The sequence below is a fragment of the Papilio polytes genome, unplaced genomic scaffold, assembly GCF_000836215.1.
Source record: "Papilio polytes unplaced genomic scaffold, Ppol_1.0 DF824047.1, whole genome shotgun sequence".
Classification (NCBI taxonomy): Eukaryota; Metazoa; Arthropoda; class Insecta; order Lepidoptera; family Papilionidae; genus Papilio; species Papilio polytes.
In genome coordinates, this window is record NW_013525157.1 from 5,401,093 (window position 1) to 5,427,223 (window position 26,131).

The 26,131-nt window shown below is 30.3% G+C and overlaps 2 protein-coding genes across 2 annotated transcripts in view; both read left to right on the plus strand.

The window, feature by feature from the left end:
* Nucleotides 1–26,131, plus strand: part of LOC106100367 — a 51,760-nt gene that overhangs the window by 22,256 nt on the left and 3,373 nt on the right. The window lies entirely within an intron of this gene.
* The window catches only part of LOC106100368, a 22,215-nt gene continuing 21,908 nt past the window's right edge, over nt 25,825–26,131 (plus strand). The window contains exon 1 of the mRNA XM_013279196.1: nt 25,825–25,902. The gene's annotated coding sequence lies outside the window, so the exon portion shown is untranslated. The remainder of the gene's footprint in view (nt 25,903–26,131) is intronic.

The following is a 26,131-nucleotide window of genomic DNA, read 5'->3' on the forward strand; positions in this document are numbered from 1 at the left end:
ATTGGTTCCATTTCAAGCCTGTCTTCTGTGTGGTCGTGGTATTACACCGGGCATGCCGGCCCATTCGTGCTAAGATGTTAAAGCGGGCACTACCACTGTTAATAAGAACCAATGGTTCTTCGAGACTTAGGATTACCCTGCCTCAAAATATGTGCTAGAAACCGTAGCTCCTGCTGCTGATGTTAATTTTCATTTTATTATCGAAACCTAATTAGTTATAGCAAAAAATCTTTAGTGTCTCCGGCTTGAAACGGAAAATGAAATCATTTTTTGGACATCATTGGCATATAAAGATTTGGAAATTTTTTTTAAGTTATAATTTTGTGTGGCTCTACTAGTATATAACAGTGTACCGTGGAAGTCATTAATGTTTTTTTATATAAATCACTTGATCTGGCTTTACGTATAAAATTTAATTTTATAAAGTGTACAGCAATGTCACGCGATTATTAATGAGTTCGTATTCGGAGAATGTCGATAAATTAAAATTTCTAGAAATCCTGTAATTAGGTAAACGATATCACATCGTTTCTGACGAACCGTTTATTGTTAAATTTCTTGTAACTGCTATTTATAAGTAGCAAATAATATCACAAACGTTAGTGACAGTAAGTATTATTTAGAACTGGGGTGAAAATACATTTACGCAGTGTTGTAGAATGTCGCTCACGTTCCAGATATATTTTGTAAGTTAGAATGTTTGTCTTACTTTAGGCAAGGAAATGCCAGAAACTGCAACGATATCTATTTGTTACACCCAGTTATTGTATTTTATTCTAACATTTTTTAAGAACACCAATAGCTTAGTATATTGTTAATTGGATACTTCTAACGATAGTGCGAAATTGTAAATTTTTCGTATAATTATACATTGTGTTTTAATTATTAGTTTCTAAAAACTTACATTTCTTTCTATATTATAATCGTCACAATTGAAGTCCAATAACTCAATTTAAACCTATTTATGGAACACAATGAAATTGTAAATACTTTTTTATCGCTTTCGCTATAAGTATCATGTTTATTTTTTACTTTTAAATACTAAAGGTGAACAAAGCTTCAAGGGTCAAAGACATTGTTTAATGTGATGTTATCGTGTTTGAACATATTTATTTCCATATTTATACTAAACTAAATATAAACTGAAAATATTATTCTGGAAGAACATATTTTTCTGTTTAAATATAATCTTATGAATATTTTAGCTTCTATAAAAATTCCGGACAATGGAATTTCTTGCATAAATTTAATTATAGTGTAGTTTTATGAGACCACAAATATGCCACGCATGAGCCGGCGCGGACCGCTTTTATCCCTTAATGTGTACTGTTCCAGTGCGCGGGATAGTGCAAACCGGAGCTCAGGAATTAAGAGCAGAGCCTCGTTGCTCGTTATATAATGAGATAAGAAAACACGCCGCATTCTAAGACGTTATACTGTAAATAAATGCTTACACAAGCCGGAAGAAATTTATGCACGAATACGGCTTCGCTAGCAAAAACTACTAACTGCTGACCCACTGGTTCTTCCTTATCAATGGATATTGCTTTAGCTGATGATGCTTTAGCGTGTTTAAATAGATAAAAATCTAAATAACTGTGGCTTAGTTTAGAGAGTCGACGAGATCGTATGAGAAGAAGCGTGACAGTGTTGAATTTCAACATGCAAGTTTAACCAGCTACTTGCCCGTCTCCATACCAATCACAGCTTTGTGTACAGTTTGAATTTAACACCATCAGTGACGTGAAGTCCAATCGAATCACAAAAGTTGTATTAAAAAGGCCTTCGATAAAAAGAAAAATGTTTAATTATTCCGAAGAGAATATGATAAATGCTTTTAACGAGACAAAAACGGGCACATTTATTTGATTTGAACTAGGAAAATAACATTAGATTTTCCCATTATCTGATGCATTTACCCTAAGATATTCATATGAAATTTATAATACGAAAGGAATACTTTAATTAACTGGCAAAAGGTGAGATAAAGTTTTAATTTTCGTAGAGCAGTGAATTCATTTAACAAGACTAATTGGTTTAAGCGTATGTAATTACACAACGGAGAGAAAGTCACGTATTGTAAAAGTTAACAGTGTCGCAGTATCGCCTGAATTGTTTAATTTTATTATAGATTTTCTAGAAGTTTCTTAATTACTTAATTAGCCATGAAATCAAGTCCACAAACATGTTCTGTGTTATTTAAATGTTTTTTATATTATTGTATACATGATTTGAAATATTTACTCAAGATATTTAAAAATTCCTTTTCTATTTTCCTTGTAATATCTATCAAAGGTGAAATGCTTTAGAAATTTTGTCTTTACGAAGATTGCGAGCATCGCGTCATCGCTCAATATGCCTTGGTTTCGACGTAAGAGGACCCTTTTCACGCATAATTTAGCCGTTGCGGTCGCAAATACTCCGCTACACCTCGATGTCATTTCGCAAACTTGTGACTTGTTTATAAAGTAGATAATGGAAGTACGTCATGTATCTAACCTAAGTAACTTCAATTAAGTTACTTAAGAATAGTAGGTATATTCATTTTCCAATAAATGCGGTCAACTCTATTGTGGATTTTGAGCAAAGATTTGGTAAAAAACTGAAAAACATAACTGATAAAAGATTTCGGTGACATGTTTGTTAAAGTCAGTTATTAGTAACAAAATACGTCGTATTTTTATTACTTTGTAAAATAATAACTTTATTACGGTCCATATAGCTCGTAAATATTGCACAGACATTCGTAGAATCTGTCATGTCGAATGAATTAGAAAAAGCTCCCTAAAAGCTTTTAGAATACAACTGGCCGACAAGTCCCCGAACCAGCTTTTATGTCTGCCTTGTATATTTAATGATGGTCATACAGGTTATCTGATTTGACACGGCCGTATGATTCTTTTGAATAGGAAAATTGATTTATGAATATTTGCATCAAAGGATTTTAGGAAAACATCTTTGTTAATGTTATTATTTATTAGTTATAATAAATATTTGTATTACAAAAGTATCAAAGTGTAAGTTACATCGTAAAAAATAGCAATATTATAAAACTGCCTTAACGATTAAAATTATTAGAGGAAAGTATCCATTTTATCTAATTACTTCGTATCTTTACTTCAAATTAAGGTCAAGGGCTAATTCAAGTAAATTTCGAATAAAGTAACTCGATTGGTAAAATTTAAAGGTTCATTTATGTATTTTCAAGGCCACTCGAAGTGACGGAGAGATGTAAATGATAAGATGTAATTAATGTTACTAATTAATAAAAGTTACATTTAATTAAGAAATTTAATGAATAACCATCTTTAGCTGGCTTTAAAAATTAAAGATTTCTTCAAAGTATTAAAAATGACTAACATTGATATTTTTTTTGAAAAGCTCATTATAGTTACATTAATTAAAAATAAAAGACCATACTTTAAGGTTCTAATTAATCCAGCTTACATCAATTAGTTGGCCTTTGTGAGTACTAGTGTTTCATACAAAGAACACAACATTATATGTTTTTTTGTAATAGCCCCAATTAATGTCGAGGATATTAGATGTGTTTACTTCATTTCGTTATATTCTATGCCCAGTATCTACTTATGTGATTGAAATTTGAAATTGATAAATGAGTAGATCAGTCTGAAATACGACTTGACTATATCGTTTTATTTTTAAATAGCAAGCGGAGTAATTCGTAAGGAAACGCATTTTTAATAACTTTATGTTATATATTATTAACTAATCGAAACATGGGCTAGTGTTGGATAAGTTAAATGTTACTTGAAAACTTTAAGATCCTCCAGTAGTTTGTTAAATATTTTATCAGTGTGTTTTAGTATTCTCCGAGAGTTTACATCTCGTTAAATACTTCAGACAAACGTGGCACTTTAGCCAACTCACATCTTATAAAAGTTAAACTTACTGCACTGAATTAACTGAATTGTTGCACATAAACTAATTAACGCAAACAAAAATGTACTAATTTGCAGTGTACTATTGTACTACAATTAAGATTGTGTTTCACAGGAATGTTGTCTACCCTAGATAGTCTCTATATACGAGAATGTAATATTAGATTTTTCTGTTTTAAAATTACGACATTTACTATAGTTTTCTAATATATAGTTATTTTCAAAGTTTTTTCCACATGAGCGATGTTCGTCTATGTTAATCCTAAGCGCCATCTGTGGGGACGACCCGAAACATTCATAAGAGTAGGATTAAGGCAACATAAGTCGACGCGCAAACAAAGAGCCTCTTCTTCGTCCTTTTTCCCTTTACTCGGCTACGATCGATCATCGCTTTGACTTTTTATGTTATACCTATGATGTTAACTACTGATCGCATATAAGCTAGATTTTAAAATTTTTTTATGTAAAAAAACAACATTTTAAAATTGTAGATTTTGCATTAAGTTTACTAATTATTTTTAATTTGAACTACGCTTAGTTCGATTTAATCCTTCAGTGACTCGCATTTTACAATTCAAGTGTAATTCCATGCATTTCCATTGTGTAAATTTCAAATAATACATTGTATCTAAATAAATCAAATAATAAAAAGTGTAATCTGACAATCGGAAAGTACTTTCGTATGCCAAGTTTCAAACGAAATACTATCGTTTGATACATAACTCAGTCCGTGCAATCACAATGTCGGTCGCATGCCTATTTGCGTTTATACGTACCATTCATGTCGCTTCACACAGAACAGATTCAGTATTTTGTTGGAAAAGGTTATATTTCAAACAACGGGTAAGCATTAAATTCTTTAGCGAATATTTACTAGTTATCTAACTATCTAATAATTTAGTTTAAATTACTGTCGAGATCTGATATAATCTTTTAAACATTTACTTTTAGAACTCCTTAAACATTTTCTTGGATTTACCGGATGAACAGTCCCATTCTTTAGTTAGAACTAAGCGTATGTAATGTTTATTATTTTAAGTCTCTTACCTGTAGGATTTGCTACGTCAGAGAAATAATATGACGATGTTTCCACCACAAACTCTCTTCCCATTGGTTTGATAACTAAGCGGCAATGCTCAGCCGCTTGCATTTCTCGCTGGCTCACCGTTTATCGGTATTTAGCATTGAAATATCTGTATGCGGTTCGGAATGACCTAGCTACGCTTGTTGACAATATTAATTGGTGCTGTGTAAAGCGGTTATCTCTCAGATGAGATTCAATTGTTGTTCAGCTTTTAGTTACTTTTTACTTAAGAGCCTTATTAGGTTCTAAGAGGCTTTCCCATTTGGATATCCACACTAAAAGATCGATTAGGGGACCAGTTAACGGCTGTTCGCTTAGTATTCTATTAATAGTTTCCTTCTGGCGTGAAGTCTAGTTTCCTTTATTAATATTGCAGCTGTTAAATGCAATACGATTGATAGAGTTCTTAAGAATATTATTCATACCCCATATATTTACTAAATAAGTAGAGTGGAGAGAAGAGAATAAAATTATTAATCAGGCTTTCGATTTGTTGTATAATGTAGAATTTCCTTACATGATTTTTAAGAATTTTATTACTTTTTTTCTTTGAGTTTCCGTCTAAGTTACTTCCAATTGGTAAACGACGTAAGTATATTAAAGTTTTAATGATAAAATATTCTCAAAGTCTTTGAAGCTTAGTTTATCGAAAGAAAATATGTAAACGTAAATCTGTGTGTAAACCTCTATACGGCGTTCCGTCTTTATTCTTCCGTTGTATTTTTAATGACGGCGCATTGCTCGTGTATTTACATTATACTAGAATTTTATTATGAAACAGTTTTATAAGGTTTAGACTTTTTGAAAAAGATTACATCTGTATAGGGTAGTGATGTCTATCAAGCCCGTAAACAAAAGCGATAGGCAGAACTTATACATGTAGATATCGTATCGTTTATCTGTCTGTACCTTTAATAAACAAAAAATAAAAGTAAAGTAATTCTAACTTTCCTATTTTTTTGGTACAAAAAATAAATTTGGTTTAGATTACTACAGACTACGGTATATTGAAGATAAACTGTATATCTTAAAGACTACTATTAAGATAATGTTTCTAAAGTTCTTTTGTAAAATTGTGGATAAAGACGGAGAGCTCTGCGGTCATAACGCAACCGCAATCTGTGAGATACGACTGTGATGTGAGCTTTTTGTTAAAGTACTGTGGTAATGTTAACCAGGACTTTGCACATTTTTTTTGTTACATTAAATTTAAGCAGATTTAAAATACTTTTTTTTTAATAACAGAAGAACGCCTTTAATGGTGTTAGTTAGTTACAGTAAATTTAAGCTGATTTATAATACTTTTTTAATAACACAAGAACACTTTTAGTGGTGTTAGGTATGATTTTTGTATGTATGGAGTATTAGTGAGAGATACATCTTTAATCTCTATCTATATCGGAGCTACGGCTATAGATGCATATATTATTTTATTAATATCAACGAATATAAGGATTTTGAAAAAAAAAAAGCTGTGAAGTAATTATTTCAAATGTTGTCTTCATTTATATTGAAATTACTTCGTCTTATTCTTATTCCGTTCAATTTTAGCTCCTATTAACTATTTAGATGCACAGCGTGATAAACTTGATACTATAATGAATACAAAATTAAGCAAGATCAAAATAAAGTGTATGCGAATAGACTTGTATGTAAATATTCAAATATGCAGACTGTGAAAATTTAATAAAAAACACTTTATCAGATTGAATATACTTTATACTTGCTTTCGCCCGCGACTGCGTCCGAGTGGAATAAAAAAAATAAGTAGCCTATGTGTTCTTCCAGACCATACTCTACATCTGTGCTAAATTTCATTGATATCCGGTCAGCCGTTTAGGCTACAAACTCTAACAAACATCCATTCATCCCTTCATTTAAATTTTCGCATTTATAATCATTTTAATTTGACCGATGACATTTTATAAGCAAGTGTTCTAACACGTAAATAATTTCGTTTCTTTTGTAAATACATTACCAAACAAAATGTATGCAAATTACTGTATAATATGTTAAAGTATTAGCTAATTAACTTTCAAATTAATTAAATGTCCCTTTGAGGATGCGGCCTCATTAACAATCAAACATTGATTAGATTTTAATTGGTTCATTCCACTGAGTTATGAGGTCGATTCTTCGTGTAGTGTTTGTATTATTGAGGTTGTCGGAAGCCAAAGCTTATTATGTGGCGGAAGCTGTGGTGATAGTGTTACAGAATCTATTTCCGTTCAAAGTTTATGATAGACATGAATGAAATGTACATATATTGTATATACTTATACATATTTACATATATACTTTGAAATATTTTTTTGGAATTCTTCTTTATTTAATGAGTTCTTATCAATAAATTAATTAATCCCTATTTTTGTGTCTAATTTAAAATCAAATTTGGAAATCGCTTGGCAAATAATATAAAGGCTTTTTATTTATATCTTAAAGGAATAATGTTACTTATTTGCCCATTTAAATATAAAAGTTTATGTAAACACATAAAATAACACTTTGCCTACAATATAATGCGACCGAATACGATATATATTTGCAATGTAACTATTCCAATGCTATCGCTTCAGCCATAACTCAGCCCCCACAATCACAATATCGGTCGTGGAGCACATGCTATGTAGCCATTGATAGATTTAGGGCACGAATGCTAACACAATCAATTTATTTATACCTACGTTTTATATTGAATTAACTAATAACCAGATAATTTTAACAAGATTAAAATGTAAATCTTACTAATAAGTGCAAATGAAAAAGAGGCAAGTAGAGTAGCAATAAAAAAATGTTAGTCTTTTTTTCACTATATGCCAAATTTAATTATTAAAATTTCGGAAACTGGAACTGGAAAATGAGAAATGAAGTTACGTAACGCAGTGAAATAATAATTCCAATGCAATAGTAGGATTTAAAACATAAACCTACAAAGCGGAATAAGCAATCACTTAAAACAACTTGAAATGTAAAGCTCTAACAACTGCTCTAGTTAATTGGATTTTGCATGTACCCGATGCTATTAAAATGCATTTCAATTTAAAAGTAAATCAATGAGACAAAACATTTGCTTCTTGGGATATGATTAATTCCTTTCTCCTATTAAAATACGATCGCGATTCGCATTTAAAAAAATTAACTGAAGTAGTAAGTAAAATGTTTGTAAAATGATTAAGTAAATATTATTAAAATAAAAGCGATCAATTCGGGTTGTAATTGTATTGCATTGGCAGTACTTATGTTATTTATAGTTCACTTAAGGAAACACGAAGGTCCCCTGAGGTGGCATTAATTTATTTACAATTAAGGTAAATGTTGGCCTCCGATCTTTTCGTATCGTGGATAGACGTGTTATTAAATACAAACGTTAAATGTTGTTTGTGTAAACACCAATAGGAGTTTTAGTTTTTTTTTTATTTATTTAAAATATATAGTTCCCAGAAAAAAAATACCAAAGATCAAAATATTATGTAAAAATGTATTCAAAGTTTTAAAGTTTTAAGTATTTAAATAATTAAATGTCTTGTGTTAATTGACCCTAAAATAAATTAACGTAGCCCTAACGACCACGTAACATTTACATTGAACGTGACCGTAAAAGTTAGTTCGCTCGTAATTTGAAAACAAATTCTGTCGGGTATCCTCTAGCACGCTAATTTATTTAGCGTAGAGAATTGAGTAAAGCTAACTTTATTGTACAAATTAAAGTCACCTTTACTATAATTACGAATTATAGAACGTTAAGTTTATCTTAAAAAGTACAGTAGTCCTAAATATGCTATTCTTATGCTTTTAAATAACTAGAAACTTTCTAATGAAACTTTGGTAGGATGTTCTGAGGACGCCAGAGAAAGTTTGTGTCCTCAAAATGAAAAAAAGAAATTCCACTTATTATTTACGTACACTATAACAACATAATTCGAAACTTTAGTTTATTTTTTCAGCTTGACATTAAGTTGCTAAGACACTATGCGCTGTTTTGATTTCATACCAAAAAGTATGTGCACTATGCACATGCATTTATTAGAACGCTTTTTGCCGACTGTTTCTGCGTACCATTTTGATGCTATATAGTCAATAGACAATGTATATTCATGTGCTAAGCCTCAAACGAAATATTGTCGTTCCTTCTATGAGTCATATATTTATATACAACTTCTAGTATGCATATCCTGACATATGTTTCGCTGTTGCACTGTTTTTTTCATACGTACACATATGGTACATGACTTAAGTCTCTTTTGTAATGTTATAAGTTTAAAGAAGATATTAATATAATATTTAAGACTGAAATATAATAGGTTTCTTCTATGAAAGTGTACGTTATTAAAACTGCTTTATTTACAACTATATCAGTTTTATTGAAAATATACCAATATAAATTTTAGTGAAAATGTCCGAAAAATAACTCATTTTTATTTTCAATTTCATGTTCCATTTAATATGTTTTAATAGGTTTAATTAAAAGTGAAAATGTCTAATTTATTTATTTACTTATTTAAATAAGGCTTATTAACATAATTACATGACATTCATTGATTTCTATGTTTATTATCAAATGTTTGAAGTGTATCTGTAATAAAACATTCTGAGAATGTAACAACAAGGCTTTTCCATTTAATAGTAATGAAAATGTATTCAGTAAAAAGTACACAAATAACTCTGAAATGAGTTATTGATTGATTGAGCAATCTATCACGTCTGAACAAAAGTATCGGAATATTGAGTGCTTCAAATATATTGACTTTATTGTTGTGCTCACCTTATGTATTCGTGGAAATATATTCTAACTAGAACCATATAATTCTTACATTTATAATACTAAACTAAACTAAACAAAACTAAACAAACTAAACAAAAAAAAAACAATTTCTTGTTCATTATTTTTAGAGCAAAATTCTATTGCTACTTCAATTGAATAAAACAATATAATTGTCATTTCGGTAAAAAATATAAAAGAGATAACACAAATGTAGTAATATCCAACATTTTTATGCTATACTAACATAACATAGATATGAAGTCGGAGTAAAATAGACAAGTTTTCTTTCATATCTCGTATAAACGTTATTCGCCGCAGCAGCTTATTCGCAATTTTCAATCTATAGACTAGCAGCCAAGCGTTTTTGAAGCCACAAAAGTGTCTCGTTTACTCGCTACGTCAACAGCGTATCAAAATTCATTGTGTTAACTTATATCAGCACTAAATATTTTATATACTAGGTTATAAGAAAAGTAATTTGATCATAAAATAAGATTAACAACGTACAAGCTTAATTTTTCTAGTTTTTCTGCTATGTAAAATTAAAGTAGCAATTCGTAAGCTTATTGTATTACTAGTTTTTGTGACATTTTACCAAAGCACCTAATTCCTTCTAAACATACATAAGTAACATAATAACTTTTGTAATTGCTATCTTCGTATAATAACAAGCATATGAACATAAAATACTTTGCAAAAGTTAATGAATCCGTTGACGGAACAAGTTTTAATAACTCTCATTACATAATTCACTAATTCTCTATAATCCCTAAAGTATACGAGTTCCAAACTACCATAAAATGAATTCGACGTCGGATTTATTAGCAGGATGACCTGGAATAGGCGAACTTATGTCCAATATCTAATAGAGATATATGTAGACAGTATTAAGATAACTTTAGTTTTCAGTTCAGTTAATTAAATCAAATATTAATAAGGTATTTTTAATGTAATTCTGATACATTCATAGGATTAAAAGACTTTAAAACAAAAAATACAACTGATTATGTGCTATTTATTATTAAGGTTTTTAAGTAAAACATATAAAATTGAATGTAACAAAGGAATGCATAAATAATTTGTCTCATAAAAAGATAGACGAGAAATTAAACGGGAACCAAGTATCAAGTATTTGATACCAATGAAAGCTAAAATTGCTACGTTTATTCTATTCTTTCGCCTCAGAAATGTGGATTAAAAGGTTACGCGTAAAAACGTCTTTATAATGTGAAATATTGAATTCCCTAACGTCAAGTGACAGCCCGTACCTACATGTCGTATAGGCTTGTGTAACAAGTGACAGTGTACACAGTGTACAAGTGTACAGCGCGTCCCCTGCGCTGCATTAAATCTGCTGTTTTAGCCGTTTTATAAGATGTGCATTAAGTACAGATGACGTGGAACTTTGCAGAACCCTTTAAAGCTCACGTATAGAACAACACTTTTATCTTATAAAATAATTTTTAAACGAACACCAGCATAAAACCTCGTTTACATTTGCAGTTAAAATTCAAGAACTAATTAACTTAAAGCGACACTAATTCTAAGTTCTACGATGTGAGTTCACGATGCCGACATTCCCAGTTTAAGTTAGATCGGCTTTGTACCAATAAGTAAGCGTTCAGTTTCTTGCATGACTCTGTTTGGATTCATTCGCTCATAAAGTTTAACATTAGAGTTTTTTTTTTGTATTCCTTTGTTTGAGATGTATACTTCATATTGAAATTGGTTTTTGCAAAGCTTTTATATGTTTGGCACTGGTAATGTACAGCAACCGTTTCATGACATAATTTGTTATTAATTTAAAACAAAGAAAAAACTATAAATTGTTGATGTTATAGTATTTTTGAATAATTTTCGTTTATTACAATTTAATTAACAGGAACTATTTGTTACTAATGATTAATAATATTTTAATTATATCACTCGGTGTAATAATTTGCGCCCTCTATTTAAGTTTGTTTGAAAATCCGTTTGATTTATCGCGACCTAACGCTACGACCCTGTTTCAATTTACTTAAAGAGGGATCGGATGGCTAACTTAATTGTCGGCCGATAGGAGACTACCTACGGGTAAATATTATTAGTTTCTGACGATATGGTTTAAAGTTATTATAAGTTTCTCCTTAAAGAAACTTTATTTTCTATCTTGAAATGTTATAGAAAAGCAACTCTTTAGTGAGTCAAAGTTATTCTTGAAATAAAATAATTAGCATATAGATTAGTAACTTTGCGCAGCGTTGCTTATTACTTTTGCGGTAAGTTGACACTTAGATAATGGGTAAACTTTAAGAAAATGCATATTTCAAGATAAATTAGAAACGCTATACGTTTACTATATTGACATAAACCCAGTATTTTTGTTTTGTTATTTCTTATAAATAATTAATAATTTTGAGTGTAAAATTGTGAGGTAGCTATACATGATAGGAATAGGAGTGGCGGAGAAATCTGAAAAACTATTGAAAATAATAAAATGTGAACTTTAAAATAAAATAAATTTCCCAATAAAAGAGATAAACAAATAACAAACAGTCTTGCAACCGAATTGAAGATGTATTTGAGAATGCTCAATTAAACAAACCGAAGAACAACATTTAAACTTTTATTGAAACATATTTAGAATTACTTGTATTTAGAATTACATATGTTTCGAAATACAAATATGTATAAAAAAGAAAAATACAAGAGAGGATTTTTACATCGCCAGCAGTATTTACCAAATTAGGTACTCGCACTTATAACGATTTTCTTTATCCATAATTTCGAAAAATGAACATTTTTTTCTATGTCTATCTTAATGCAATGTTAATATAAAATAAAAAAAAAATCTTATATCCCAAAAGTTTTCATAGTGAATTTTCAGATCCGCAAATAAATTAATAAGGGTACCCAGTTAAGTTTTGTAGGTACGTTACACTTATAAAATAAGTATTAAAGTTTCGACCGAGGCAGCTGGTATGCTGACCCGTGCCTACTATTTTTTACTTTATAATGAATTCCTGACTTTCCAAAGTGGAATTCCGCAGCATAGCTTCAGACACTTCGGTTTTCATTTGTTTCCTTTGCATTTGAATAACACGGTCTCAGGATTGTTTCTGGAGATGTCCATTTAATTTTTTTTAAAGTAATACGAGCAATTTATTAATACACGTAAATTCAAAACAATATTACTTAAACAGAAGTAAAAAAGTGTATTTAAATATAAGTGTTTAGATTAGAAAAAATATTTATAATTTGTATAGGTTAAGTAGGTCCAGTAGTCATTGTAAACAGATTTTTACTATAAAAGTCAGTTAACATAGCTATCAGTACAAATTTCTTCAGAAATTATTCAAAATTAGATTCTAAATGGTATTGTGATGTACTTCATACATTTCTGAACTGTAAATTCTCGTCGCATAAGTTCCGTTTTAATTTATTTAGCGCCGAGAGGATCTGGCGACGTAAACTTAATTGTAAATGAGTTAAGACCACCTTCGGGAATATTGTTACTTATGGCCGGGTTAAGTGAGCAATAAATAGAGCGCAACATGAACCGTTACAGAATCGACAGTTCAATATTACTGTTTCCAATTACCTACATACTAAATGTATTGTCTAACATTCTGTATTTAAATAACATTGTTGGTACGAAAGTGGATAATAAAAGTATATCTTTTAATGAAACTAACATGCGCTTTTGCCCTTAAAAAAAGAGTTCTTTCACATGTTACCATAAATTGATGTTTATTACTAGTTAGTAGTTACCTAGTTAGGTGTTCCGTGTGGCTTTCTCCGCGTGGAATTATGAAAATTTTATTTCATTGTGTACATTTGTCAAATTATCAATAGGAAATGTCAAAATGACATGACATGACACACCTTGGCAATCGTGCCTCCCTGATGTTGGCAGCAACTTATGGTCTCTTTCCCACATTAGGGTTTACATGAATATATTTACCACCTAAGTTCAATGGCGTGAAAATAGCATAGCCTAAAGCATGACGTAAGTGTAGGGCTTTTTATTAAAAAGGATTATTCAAAATATGCTGTGATTGCTGACATCTTAGGCAACAAAGAAGTGTGTGTTTACGCTTTATTACAACAGTATAGATTTATTAAAGTTATCACAGCTGTTAAAAGCTATAAGAAGTAGCTGTGCCACATTTGCGATTGCAGTGTTTGAAATATGGCGGAACAGACCGTATCTCTGGTGAAATACGGCGCACTTGAATATATTGTATCCTTTGCACCTGTAAAACGTTATGCCACCGCGCTGTTCACTGTTCACTGTGCACTGTTCACGTAACGTAATAGTTTAGCTATCTTTACACTTTAAATTTTTCTTTTCTTAAAGGATACAAAAGACATTAATGACTTAACTGTCTTCGTTCTGATTTGCACTACGTATTATTCCCTTTATACGAAGTCTGTAATCAAATGTACTTACACAATTCACTTCGTGTAATCTTTTAATTTTTGACAGTCTAGGTCAGGGCTTCCAAAAGTCCAATTGCATATAGATACACAATTTAAAAAATTAAATTTAAAGAAGTTTAGATTTACTGAAATAATTAACTTCTGTGCATTTGTAATTAAATAAACTACAGTGTGGTTAATGTATTAATCTAGTCACGATAAAGGTTCAATATTCAATACATCTTCATCCCTCATTACAAGTCAGTGCATACGGCACAGTATGAATTCTACAATTATTTGCTCACGTTTGTAACAATCTGTGTAGGGGCAGAATGCCACTCTTAGAAAGGATTAATTCCCAACTACTTATCGCTATACTATAACAATGTAGAGCTGTACTATTTACTCAGTAGGATTTCTTTCCGTTACATAATAATAAATAATAACAAAATCGTTTATTTGAAAAGTTTTAAACTGTTGTTGGAGCATCCTTTTAAGTATAAAATACCTTTGACAGGATACTCAGTTCTTCTATAACACAGTTACACTTAACAATTCAAATAACACTTCAACCATACAATTAAACAATTTAGCACATGTATACTTATGTTAATTCTTTTATAAATGTTTGACATTCCTCTCCATATTTTTTTAAAACACAATATTAATCTTCCAAAACTCTTTGTTTTATTTCTTCATGGGCACTTGTAGATTATTTAAAATCTAATTGGTTGCCATTTTACTTTAATTATTACCTAAAGATAGTTATTTCGATGTGTTAATGATAAAGTATTGAATATAAAGGTTATTTTATTGTTCTATAGCATAAATAGGAGCCTTATAGTATTGTAAGCGGGCGAGATTGCTTCGCAAGTGAACAAAGTCTCGGGGCTTTAATGACAGTAATAATTTTGGCTGTAATCGGCCGCATGTCGTTTTGTAGCCACCTTGGGATACGGCCCCGATTTTAATCATGCTCTAGTTATACGCATCAATGAATTGTAATAAATCAATGAACATATATACATGCTGTACAGTAATAAGATACAAAATATTCGTATAATTTTTAAATTCGTTCATAAATACACAAAGGGATACGGCGATGTAGAAATTTATTTAAAACAATGCACATACCTTTTGAGCCACAGTTTACATTCATAGTAGCATTGTCTAAAAATTATTATAATGTTAGTAATATCAATAACCGCTCCTCTTAGCATCTGAATTAAAATTTAAGATTTCATGTTTTTATTACGTTTTACCATGGAGTCTTTATTTGAAATTTATTGTATTGTTTATCGGAAATGTACTATACGAAGCTATTCTGCAACATATGTAGTTGTAAGATAGTCAAACTGAATTGGCAATCGGCCGAGTTTGTTGAACTGAAGACCGGCGCTGAAGATTTTCAATATCTTGTATTAACAATAGTATTCCTGATAGTTGTATATACGATACTAATATCGATTAATATGATATTTATAAGACGTTCTACTCTGATTTGAGGGTCAAAACCTCCACCAACTACATCACTAATAAAATATATCGCATGTCATATATAAAAATTCATACATTTTATGGCGGGTTTTTTAATTAAATTGTATAACTTAATCATCAAATGCAAAATAATTTGTGTAACTTGTAATAAATGTTAAATTTTCTGCACTTACTTAACTTAACTTAAACTTAACTTTTACTTATCGTGAAATCTGTTCAAGCGCAGCCTGCAGTTTATAATGTTTGCTATAATTTCAGAGTAATCGCCCATATGTCACATCGTAGTCCGCTGCCTTGGAACCTAACATCGATTTAAGTTTGCTCTAGTTTGCATAAAAATATAGAGCATTGCTTGCCCGAATTTTCGTGCTGTTAGTTGCTCTTTAAAATTTATGAGGAGAAATTATAAGGAAAGACGAATGGAAGTTTAAAAAGCATTCATAAATATTTATTAAGACTACAAAAATAAAGTAAAGTGAAAAGAATACAAACTGAACAGTTCAATTGAAAAAATAATAAGTTTACCTGTTACCTTCCTCTTCTTGGTTGTTACAACCAGCCATAAGAATCTATTCAATTGCTTGCTTGATTGTAGTTTAAATCGCTATAGGTACTGAGGCCTGTTTCCACTAACCATTGCTTATATTTAAACGTTTCTTAAACGTTTAGGGGATTCTTAGTTAAAAAATCGTATTCGCCAACAATTACGGTGAACTTAAACCTAACAGTCAGATATCTAAGAATACTTAAGTTGCTGTTTAGTCATAATGTGAGAGTCGTTATGAGTTAGTTATTCAGTCCGTCAATGTAGATTTCTATGACCTATTTAAGTGCTACTCATACGTTCAACTGAGAAATATATTTAAAAAGTATCAGAAGAAACAAAATACCTCAATTATTACAAATATCATAGAAATAAGATTGGTAAACGTTATAGAAACTGTAAATAGATCGAGTGATACTCGTCTATGCGAATATTATAAAGAGAAAAGATTTGTATTTTTGTATGTATTGAAACAGTTCAAAACTAATGGACTATTATAAAAAAATCTTTCACCATTAAAGAACACCATCATCGCTGCGTAACATTGGCTACATTTTTTACAATTTTTAAATTCGCGTGGACGAAGTCGCCAGCAACAGTTAGTATGATTTTATACGTGTAATCGAGTGAATATTGTAGTGTATCGTTGCGGCTTCGATTTAAAGCTTGCTCTGGTAAATTCATTAACGAACAGCGATCTAAATCAACGCGGACAATGTTGTGTGCTACAGTGTCGTTAGTCTTATCGGAAGAATGAACAATAAAGGCTAACAAGCTGGAACGAAAATTATTCTGCACAGTCAAAGCACACGATTTTATGTGAGCGTACTGTGAGTTGTTCGCTTTAAAGTTACATGTATGTACGAGTATCAAGGATTTTTATCAAGGAAATTTAAAGAATTTTGGGGGATATTTTTAAATGTTGAAAACTGGATATTATTGTATTTCTTCCCAGTAATTATGAAATAATAATAAAAATACATATTAATATCACCTATACTTAAAACATATATTAGTTTTTTAAATACATTCAGAGTATTTTTACTGCTACGTCTGTCTTAATTATAACAAAAGACGTAGGAGTTTATTTAATATGTTAATATGTTTCAACCTTTTGTCATATGTTAATTCAATAGATTGGATTCTGACACATAAAATTATTTGTCTAAAATTACAAGTATGTGTTACAACATTGGGGTTAAAAATTTCAATATATTTACAAAGGCTCAATTTGCGTCTGTTATGTTAATAAGTATCCAGGAATAAAAGATAGAACCACATTTAATACTACGAGTATATGTCAAAATATTTTCCTCACTAAACACATTTGTTTTCATTACTACGTTTTTAAAGTATGAGTATTTTTATAGTTAAGTCATGGGATAACAAACCGTAAATTAAATATATTTTAGATTTCCAACAATCATTGACAATATTTTAATGTGCTTTCGAACGCGTATTTTTTTATTAATTACGATTTATGGGATAAAATGTATTTGATTTATTGTTCATAAATTGAGAATAAAAGTACAACATTTGCAAGAGAAGAAAGATTTCAATGAAAATGTATTATGAAATACACAAAAGGTTGCGTAGAGTATGCAAAAATACAAACGACCTTCGTCTTTTGAGGTGCACGTCACTGGAGTATTATGTAAATGAAGGCTCAGGTACGTGAATTGGAGCCGCTCTACTTGTTCATAATGAAGTACTGGCACGACCATCTTTGGAAGAAAATTTGCTAACCGGAAAAGCTAACCTAAAAAAAAACATTCATTCAGTTATATTTTAAATTACTATGACTTATGCGAAGAGCGGTACAGTTTATAGTTGCTGTGGTTTCCATGGTACATCAAAATATTTTTTTTTTATCATAATAGATGTTGTCCTTAATTAATGCATATTCTTGGAACTTACCTTATAAGTTCAGTTCTTAGAACGGAGATCACACTTCAAAACTCTTGAAGATTTATTACAAAGGTAATAACTGCTTCTGTCATTTTCTCACCACTCTCTCACTAATGTTAACTATTTGAATTCCAAACAATAAAATCATAAAATATCAAAGTTTTTAACAAAAAGCCGTTTTGAACTTTCGGTGACCTATTTTACGTGAATAAGATAAAAGTGAAAATCAAGGTTTGTTTTTCTGAAATATTTGGTGAAAAACTTTTCGTTGGCGTCATATAAGGAAAACGTGGAAAAGGATTTATCAGCACTTGAGGCCGGACCTTCCGCGCGCTATAAATTTTATTGCGTTATGATTTAGGAGCACGTTTATGATTTTATGGTAAACATTTTGTATTTTTACCTTTGTTATCTTATATATTTTTATTATATAACTAACTTAAATATCTTATTATTTTAGAAATTTTTAAAGGAGAGAGATGATTTGATCTAATTTTTTTTGTGTTTAGTTCCAAGAGTTTTAAATACTTTTTAAATCTCTTGTAAAATTGTCTAAGATATGGGATATTGAGTGCAATAAACATTTCGTTAAGATGAAAACTGATCGTTGTAATAAGAACACGGTGGACGTCAATCAGACACTTCGTTACCGAAATGACATGCAATTTTCTTTCGCTGACAATACTTTAAATGTCTTAGTTTTGCTTTCCTCCAAGACCAACCCGTAAAATTATATAAAATTTATATATATTTTTATAGCGTTAATACAGCATTAAACCAGTAACCAACTAGTAACCCCGAATAATTATTTTGTGCAATATGTGAAATGAAAAAATATTTAGAGTCGTCTTCATCAGTTCCCCACTAAGGTACTCGAGCATGCACTATGTTAAAGATGCCTATAACATGTCTCCGTCGATCTTGCTGGCCCACTGCGGATTGGTTGACTCAAATCTTTGAATGTCATTATTGAAATGTGCAGATTGCATCACGATGGCTATCTGTACTTACTGGTATTTATTTAACTATATCGGGATCAAATATTCACATATTTATTGCTTAGCGTTGCAGTAACAATAAAGCGGCTGTATCGGATATCTCAATAGCGTAGCAGTTTGTTATTCAGACGAGCAGTCCTTAATTACCTGGCCGCCCGTTTGCTGTTGACAGATCCAATTATACTTAAATCGGAACTGTTTAATAGCGAAAACACAATGTTTCTTAAATTAAACGATTACTAATTTAACAAATTTTTGAGGAAAGGAAAAATATTTTTTTTTTAGAAATAACGAACATTATTTGAAATAAAATAAAACAATATTTATTAAAAACAATACTTACAAACCATATTAATGTAGTAAAAATAAAAAAAAAGCTCTTGGTCAAAAGGAGAAGGCTCAGCTGATGCGGTCTCCAGCTTGTCACTAAAGGCTGCACTTTTCAGCCTCCCCTATTTATATTATTTATTTAGTTTCACTTGTAGAGTTAGGTACGTAAAATATATAAACTCTGTGATTTGTGTGAGTATCACCACTTAAATATTTTTCATAATTGTTTTTGGCATTTGAGACTAGTACAATTTAGTACTTAAATCTATGTACATATATAGAGAGTGTTTAATCCTAATGTTTGTGATAATATTTCCCAGTTCACTGGCACAAAGGAATGTGTTGATTTATCAGCACTTGAAGTCGGCCCTTCCGCGTGTAATAAATTTTACTGCGATATGATTTAGACCCTGATACATGTTTTTACGGCACACATTTTACCTTTTTTGTTTGAAACTATTGTATACTCTATGTCAAATTATATATGAAAAACAAAAAAAAAAACAATTTATGTTCAGTATTTGAAGTGTTTTGTGTTATAATAATTTAAATGACCGTAACAGTGTATTGAATTTTCAAAATTGAACTTTACGAAAACATCAAATTATTTTTACCGAGAGGAAATAAAGAGATTGAAAAATTTACGTAAAATGAAAACATCGTCCGCTACTTAATTGTCATCGTCAATTTTTTTTCAATAAAAGCTTTTTATTCCGATGAGTAAAGCTTACTGAGACCGACACTTAACCATGAACTTGCTTTATTACCTTTAAGGTCAAGTACAATGAAAACTGAATTCTGTTCATAAACTTTATCACTTCGTATAAAAATACGTATTTTACAAAATATTTTATCTAAGTGTTATAATTCATAATTGTTTTTATAGAAATAATGTGGTCTTACCTACGACATTAGAAATAGATAGGAGGAAAATCCATAAACAAGACCCGTTCTCCTTTCATCCTTTCAATATAACAAAACAAACTTAACTAACTTGATATTATTATAATAGAGCGGTAACAAGGTAATATCGTATTTCTCTATAGCACGCTCTTTGTATTAAAGTCTACTATAACCTGGTTGCTGATATGCCGTTGACAGATCCAATTATAAGTAAGCTGAAACCGTTTCATTTCCTGTCATCGTGTTTCTTCAGATATCTAATTAGAATGAAACTATGATCGTATTGAAATCAAAGATTTTCATAGTGTTTCTTCGTAAGGCGCTACAATTTATGGAAGGTTCAGAATAATAATTATTATTGTATAAATATCTAGTAAAGAAACTTATTTCTTTTTAAGTCAAGTATTTGCATCTGTTAATTACCATAATTTGTTATAGAAGGCTGAAATATGATGAGATTAGAATGGCTTTCAATTTTAAAAAAGTTATCTACAAATTATTATATGTAATTTTTAGTAAAGTTTCTCCTGTACTAAGCTTAAGTTTATTACTTATATTTAGTGTACTTTACTTATATAAAACCACGTTGAATTGTTAATGGAAGTAATCCAATGCTTTTGTTTATTTAAAATGTAGAATCTTATGATACAAGAGAAGTGACGAGATTTGCTTATACGAAAACATTGTAGTTAATACCTTTTTCTAGACAATTATCAAGATTCAAATCTTTTATTTTACTAGTGTTTAATATGAATGCCTAGAAAAAGACTGTTATAAATAATATTTCAATCAATTAGTCTTTGAAATGAAAAGCAAAGAGTATAAAATATTTCTGTATTTAGAAAAAAATCGATGTTATAATTGTAATTACAAATATAATATGCTGGCAAGCATTCTGGCAGTTTGTTATAATTAAGCTCAAAATAATTTGCATGACAGGCCACAACATTAGTTAGAATGTTACGCAAAATTGTTTTAATTGACATTTCAATTACATGTGGCTTAAAATGAATTAATGCAGATGTTTACGACGAACAATGTCAAATAAGTATTCTATAATAATTTCTGTTTCAACTATTGCACAGAAGTTATTTTGGATTCTTCTATTGTTCGATTTTTAATAAAGGGAACTGTACAAAATCCGCATTAATTTATATGGTTACAAGTAAACAGTTTCACTACATTGTCTTTTAATTGGACTATAATAAATCCATTTTTAACAAAAAATAATGGGTTGTCTTTGTTCTATCATTGCGGCCATTCAACTTACATATATTAATTAATCTAAATTAACATTTTTTTTCAATTATGTAACTACCTAAATGCATTATCGATCAAATTTGGATACCAAAAGGTAGATTATCAGCTACATGTTTTGTCAAAGACGTTTTTACTAGTCAGAATGTGCCGAGTTTAATTTTTATATGAATTTTGTTGCATATATGTTGTTTTATAATAAAGTAGCTGTTGCTCGCGACTTCGCCCGCGTGGAATTAAAAATAATTGTAAAAATGTGTACTTGTATGTTATTTGGTGATACCATAGACTTTTAATGGTGTAAGAATTTTTGAAAACCGTCCAGTAGTTTTTGAATTATTTCAATAGATACAAAAATACAAATCTTCCCTCTTTATAATGTTAATGTAGATATGGACTGAATTGTATGTATACCTAAATGAAATGCCATACTCATAATAATTTTTAGTTAAGTAACATTTCTATGGTTATATGGCGACCGAACACCGTTTTTCAATTAAAATTGTTTTCCGTAGTATTCTGTTAATTCGCACCATGTTGCCGACATGTGAATGATTTAGATCCTCGTTAACTGCTAAACTTTGTCAGACTTAATAGCGTTCATCTAAACATAACATACTTGAATTTGTACCACTAACTTTCACAACAATTTTAATAAAAGAAAAATACCATAAACACATTTCAACACAATTAAAAAAATGTAATACATAATGTATGTGTAGCCTATAAATATTCAGAAATAACCTACACAATGTAGTTTTTCATTTGCAAATAAATAAAACAAATGAAAAATGACACAGTATACAGAACACATTGTACACAGTGTACACAATACACACCATCTGTGCATCATTTCTTAACTTTCGACAATAAACCCGGTTACCCATTTACACTGAAAACAAATTGCCGACCTTTTGCCTTCTTTATGAGATCCCTGTTGCCATTGTTAACTTCGCCTTGCTAAATTATTTACTTCCTACGGCGCTTGCCTTAGAAATGACGCCATTGCATTTATAACACTTGTTTTTAATTTTATCTAATTTGTAAGCAACATTTACTTTGTATCAAGCATTTCTGTATTCATTTTAATTCAACACTTTAATGTTAATTAAAGAAGGCGACTATAGTTGCAATTGTTTTGTGAATAAAGAATTCGTTCCTTTAGATTTATGTAAAAAATAAATAAAGTACAATGTAAAGTTGTGTTTTGTTTTGATTCAAATTAAATTTAATTTTGATATCGAACACACTCATAAATCAGGTCAAAAACAATGGAGTTTTAATAATTTCTGTTACAAAAGATGCGTATTTTTATTACACGATATTTCGGAACTACGTAACTCTGAAGTGCTCTTTGTTTCATTAATTTACTTACTTGATATATTACAGTCGACGAATAGTTCGCCTTCATCCTGCGAAAATTATTCTATACTAATTAAAATAATTTCACGGAATATGCAAAGTGAACTTACGACTGGTGCGAATGATTTAGTGCCTTGTTAATGGGTTAACTTCGTCAAACTTAATCTCTGAATCGGGCAGTCATGTTTATAATTTGCGAGCATCTAAGTGAAAATTATGTGTTATACGTAAATCATTTTCAATTGTAATTTCATTTATATAGTTTGATGAGACGGTTTGTCTGTACGTATCCCTATGAAGCTCTTATCTAAGTCAGTTGATTTGATTAATGTACATACCATGTAAACAGGAGTATACCTTTTATTTTATTTTCTGGATGGATAAGTACAGTCATGTAGCTAAATATTACCTATAAAACAATATCAACATGACTCGCTCCTGTAGCCCAGAAGGGCAGGCAAAGATCACAGACCTGTATTTGACGTAGTCTTGACACACCTTTTCGCGCTTCTTACACATTCCAATATCTATTTACTAAAGATGTCTAATTTTTTTAAGTAGTTGTCGGAGTGGGAAGTGTGAATTTTAAGTAGAGATGAATGTAGCATATATATTACAATCTTTCGCTATAAAAACATTGTTTAAACGACGTAATAAATGTATCCATCGTGGTCTTGGTCTACCTCATTCATACTTATCGCTTTGCCACTTACTTTCTTTTCATAGAAGACACGAACTGATCGTTTTAATCAGGACTCAAGCCCGGGATGTCATCAGGCACTTCGTTATCGGAACGACTAGTAATTTTCTTTCGCTGACCGACTGAGTTTCCATACGTTTTCACCGCAAATGTCTTATTTAGTTCCTTTTTCCGTGACTCGTGAAAATAAATAATATAATATTAGTGTAATTAAATTAAAGCATTTTTCTATTTACTTGGGCAATTTGACCAAAAGAGTTTCCTAATATACAATTCAAAAAATTGTTACTTTCAATAGGAACTTATTCAAATACATTTTTCATGTTGTAAAATACGAGTATAATTTATGTCACCATTGTATAGTGACAGTGCAAAGCCTAGTAATTCGTATTTACTAGTACTATTATCCTATTTAATGATTAAAGGATTTACCTGGAAATAGAGAATGAAAGGATTTATGTTCAAAGGCTTCGAGCTGTAAGCAAAATTTGTGTTAACTAGATTCAAAAGTTCAATTACAATAGGATTTTAATTTATCTATTTATTTATTTATGTTATTATTACTATTTATTTATTTATCTACTCATTAAAATATGTCATATATCCTTTCTTTTAATCTTTCGTAACAATTTGACATACTTTACTAGAAGAATAACATAATTTATACGAGATCGAAGACGGAGCGGATCGCTCGTACAAATTAAATAAAACAAACTGAACACTTACGAATTCACTCAGATTCATCCATCGTGTTTTACGACAGTTGTAACCCAGTTACGACCGTAACGTTGATTGAGTTCTTTTCATAAAAGGCGAAAACTTATCGTTTTAATCAGGACGCGACCGGGCCGCGTTATCAGGTGCCTCGTTAGCTCAATGATCAAGTTTTTTCTCTGACCGGCAGTTTTCGAATGCTTCCTTTAACTACCAATGAATTCAAACTGGTAGTCTGAACAGTTATTAAATAATAAGACTTAAAATTACATTTTCATGTTTGTCGTTTCAAGTACAGAAACATTTACTTGTAATAGTTATATTAATTCCCAAGGATAAGTTCTAGATTTTTAATAAATTATTTTATTGTTTTATCCTTAAAACTTCTTATTCAGAAACGTAAAATCTTAATTCCTGAAATTAACAAAAAAAACCATGTAGGCAACAAATCCAAAACGTAATATATTATTTTAATTAGAGTCAATATATTTTATATTACATTCTGTTCTAAAACATGTAATTTATTTGGTCTTACGCGTTCATAAATCAAGTTTGGCCGGAGGATATGCGAACACGCAAAATGTCCGCAATAATTTGCTTCCAAAGGGTCGCACTATCGCTTTGTCAGTACTCATAAAATTCTTTCGAATAAATTATAGTTCGCACTTTTTTAGTAAATGTCCACCATATGGTTTAAATTATTATGATTATTTAAGCTGTTGGTTATAGTTAGAGTTTCAAGATTTTATGTTAAATGTTGTATGCAGTAGCACGTAATATTAATAAAGTATTAAAGAAAAATAAAGAATGTTTAGATAAAAAACTAAATTCCGGCTTTACAGCTATCCAATCTTCATGACAATATAATCAGATGAAGTTGACGAGAAGCTTTAATAACGCCATCTATTTGCGAGAACTGTGCGTTATGTTCGGAATTCACGTAGTTTCATAGAGCGCCGTTAGATGACACTGCTGACAAACGTAGTTTAGAGATTGACTGTAAGATGGCGCTGTAGCATGACAAACTAACTTAACAAAAATGCGAAATTCAAAAACCTTTTTGTGTTTTTAGAATATTATTTTTCAGTTTAATTTTAAACTTTTGTTTAAAAAGAAGATTTTTTTAAATTTTTGCTCTAAGTAAATGAAAACCTAGTAAACTTTTCTTTGGATTTAATACGTAAATTTTGCTGTGTAAATAGTGACGCATGTACATACTTCTGATTCTTTAAAAATTTTAGAGAACACGTGACTTTGAGAACGTAATTAGGGTAAGAAAATTATTAGCTTGTCCATAGATTATGAAAATACCCACAAAAGTTACAATAAACACGGTCAGGCATGCAGATTATTTCTCAAATGTATGAGTTGAGGAATCTTGTTCCATGACAACTTGCAGTTGCGTCGCTCTTTGACATTTGTTGTCAATATATCGTGGCTCGTTGTTGGGAAACTTTTCAAAATTGGAATTCCGAAGTTGGGAGCGACGTGCTGGGTCGCTCTGTCTCAAAGGAAATTCGACAACGCCGCGAATTCACGTGTGAGTTGAATTATCTACTTTTGAGCTGTTATTGAATTAACCGCATGTGAAATTGAAAAACAGAAGGAAATAACATGAGTTGTTCTTGTTGTTAGATTCAAATACAATTTGAAGTCTTTAGTGTCCATTATTTGTTTTGTGACGACCGTGAGGTTTTATTTAAAACCGTAGCAAAATTTATACTAATATTTATACTAATATTTCCTTATACTCAGTTTATTCCTAAGTT